Below are 3704 nucleotides of genomic sequence, written 5' to 3'. Positions count from 1 at the left end.
GCCAAGTTATTTATTTCTGTGGGGTTTAATGTGAAATCCTTGGCCCATCTTACTCTTACATTCCTTCCTCCATTTCTTCAGTAGAATTGCCCAAAATTAGTATAGCTGGGTCATCATATATGTTAATTCTCAATCTTCTAAGAAACTGCCATATTGATTTCCAAAATGAATGTAAAAGTTTGCACCCCCACACACAATGGAGAAGTGTTCCCCTTGTTCCACATCCTCCCCAGCATAATCTGCCATTTGTGTTTTTGGTATTAGCCATTTTGACAAGTGTAATGGGAATCTCAGAGGTTATTGTTTGTTTGCTTTCTGTATTTCTCTGATAGTGAAGGATATTAAACATTTTTTTACTTGTTTCTCTGCCATTTGAGATAATTCTGTTGAGAATTCTCAGTTGAGGTCTGTATTCCATTTTTAAATTTGATTTATTTTTTAATGTCAGCTTTCTTTGTAAATCTATATTTAATTTCTTTATATATTTTGGAGATTAGCCCTCTATTTTATGTGGAGTGACTGAAGATCTTTTCTATAAGATGCAGTTTTGTCCTACTGACAGTATCCTTTGCCTTAGAGAAGTTTTTTAGTTTCATGAGGTCCCATTTATTAATTATCAGTATCAATGTCTGTGCCACTTGTGTTCAATTCTAGAAGTTATTTCCTATGCCAATGTATTCAAGACTATTTCTCACTTTTTCCCTTCTATAAGGTTCAGTGTAACTGCATTTGTGTTGAGGTCTTTGATCCACTTCCATTTGAGTGATGTGCAGGATGATAGATATTAATCTATTTGAATTTTCTACATGTCATTGTTCAGTTATGCCACCATCATTTGTTGAAGTTGATTTCTTTTCTACTGTATAATTGTGGCTTCTTTGTCAAAAATCAGAAGTCTGTAGGCTCTTCAATTTGATTCCGCTGATCCACTTGTCTGTTTCATGCCAATACTATGCTGGTTTCATTACTATAGCTCTGTAGTAGAGCTTAAAATCAGGGAGTGTCAATACTCCAGGAGTTCTTTTATTGAACAGGAATGTTTAAGCTGTCCTAAGTTTTTTTTCTTTCTGTTTTCATATGTAATAGAATATTATTCTTTCAAAATTTCTGTAAAGAATTGTCTTTGAATTTTGATGGGGAATTCATTGAATCTATAAATTGTTTTGGGTAAGATTGCCATATTTCCTAAGTTAATCTTACTGATCCATGAGCATGGAAGATCTTTCCATCTTTTGATATCTTCTCCAATTTCTTTCTTCAAAGACTTGATGTTCTTGTTATATGGTAGAAAACAGATACTTGATTTCTTGATGATAGGACTTGAACAAACTCCCAATACCTTAAATCCTAACTCCTTGTCTATAAAACAGGAAGAAAAAAATATAAATTCTAAAAATCTAATTTGAAGATTATACATGAACACACTTTGCAAAATAACTATTGATTTCCAAGAGAATCATAGTTATTCCCTCATATTCCTTCATAATTTGGCTCTATTGTTCTAGTACAAAACTTAAGGCACAAATTTGGATAATAGTGTTGTATTATTAAGTTCATAAAATAACAAAAGTGAATTCCTTTTGAATTTTGTTTTTATGTTTACTAGAAATTTCTTGTTTTGTTTCTTTAATAGCACCTGTCTATTGAAGATGTTGCTAAATCAAACAATAATGGATAAGAAAACAATTGTACAGTTCCTCAAAGTGGCAGTTATTTGGTGATGACAATGGTAAGAATAATTAGTCTGGACACTGGAGTGCTTAAGATACTAGAAGAGAGGTTCTCCTTTTCAATCACTTGGGAATCTGAAATTCAAATGTAACAAATAACTTCCTGGATTTGTAAATATGCATCCTAGTGCTTGTTTTCTATGTAACTTTCATTTTGTATTTATAATTATATGAGTATGTCTTCACAGAAATAAAAATTATATGCATATATACACTTAACTACTTAAATTATTTAAGTAATCTATTTTTAATGTTATTGTTGTCATTTTAGATCTCAATGTATTGTAATAGTCTCTTATTCTGAAAGAACAGATTGGAACTAAAAAGCTAAGGGTATTTTTTTTCCACTTTTTTTTACTCCTCCAAAAGTACCACTGTAATTTCTTATTCTTCCCGAAGGAAAACAGTGATTAACCAGCAATAAATAAATAAATAAATATAAAAGAGGAAATCTAAAATTCATTAAAGGAGGGCGACATTGTGTTAGAATAGGAGGAGGTGAAGGGAGAAAAAGAGGAAAGAAGGTGGGAGGAAAGAAACAAGAGAAGGGGGAGATGAAAGAAGCAGTGACGGGTAGGTAGGGAATAAAAAAGAGAGACACATAGGAAAACTGCCACCATATAGAATTTTGCCAAAATTATCAATTTTAGTTAACAATTTAGTTTTTTAAATTCCAGGGCTAATGTCTATATCAACATTTAAATTAAGATCCAAATACAGTTTAAGACCTTTCTTCTGATCTGTTCATGTTTCATGGATATATGTATGTTTTCCACAGTGACTGTTCCCATATATCTATTAAATAATATGAAAACTGAATTTTTCTTCATCTCTTAGTTCAAAATACTGGAATTAGAAATTTATTCTATTTCTTCAATATCACTTAAAATATTGTAACAACCTAAATACATTTAAGTTAGATAACAAAATCATATTTCTCAATATATGAGTAGAAAAAGAAAAACAAGAAGTTTTGACTACAAATAAAATATTTTTATTTTGGTAGAACTGAAGATAAGTAAATAATTAAACAGAAGAATGTGATGTCTTTGTCCTGATTTCTCTTTGCAAGTGGTAAAAGTATGTTTTATTTTCCATGGACCTTGAGATATGTAAACCAAAGAAGGCCTAATAAGAAACAGAAATGTTTTGGGAACAGAAGCTGTACTACATGAGGATTAACTTGATAATCTTTAGTAGACTCAAATTTTTATTGAAAATCCTCTAAATATGTTTCACCATCAAATAGTAAGAGAAATACAATCACAGATATTCTCTAGAAAACTTAACAAGATTTATGTTCTTAATTTTTATATAAACTGGAAACCTTAATTCTGTCAGATCCACTATTATTCATCTAATATTTCACCCTCTTCTTTTGTTTGATCACTGTAGATCACATTTTAGAAACACCCTGATTCAGTTGGAAACAGGTAATTATGTGCATAAAGGAGGCATTAGGAACCTTTCTAAATAACCTTGCTACCTCTGCCTCATTCATATTGAAATCCTTTTTATACCCTGAAAAGCATCTTAAACATATTTACTTTCAAGTTATGCAAGTCTGTAATCATTTGTTTACATACTATATGGTTATTTGTTGGCTTGATGATTTGATACTATTTCTATGAGAATGTGTCAAGTTTCATTTCAATGAATGCCTATTTTTCTAATATTTTGGGTTTTAAGCCTAGCTATTAATGGCTGAGCCACCCCAAATGCCTGTTTTTCTAATTCATTGTCACACAACTATTATTGACTAGGATAGTTCTATCACATATAACAGCATGGTGAGTGTTTACTGAATAAGTACATGAATAGATAGCCTTTCCTTTCTTTGGATGTATTCATGAGAAAAAAATCAATATTATCATGTACTAAGAAATATATTTTAAAATACACCATATATGTGTGTATGTGTGTGTGTACACAAATATTTTATACATGCATACATAGTATACAGTCAAATACATA

The sequence above is a fragment of the Phodopus roborovskii genome, unplaced genomic scaffold (genome assembly GCF_943737965.1).
Source record: "Phodopus roborovskii unplaced genomic scaffold, PHOROB, whole genome shotgun sequence".
NCBI classification, from domain to species: Eukaryota; Metazoa; Chordata; class Mammalia; order Rodentia; family Cricetidae; genus Phodopus; species Phodopus roborovskii.
The sequence above is the reverse complement of the archived record's forward strand: the minus strand, read 5'-3'. Positions refer to the sequence as shown.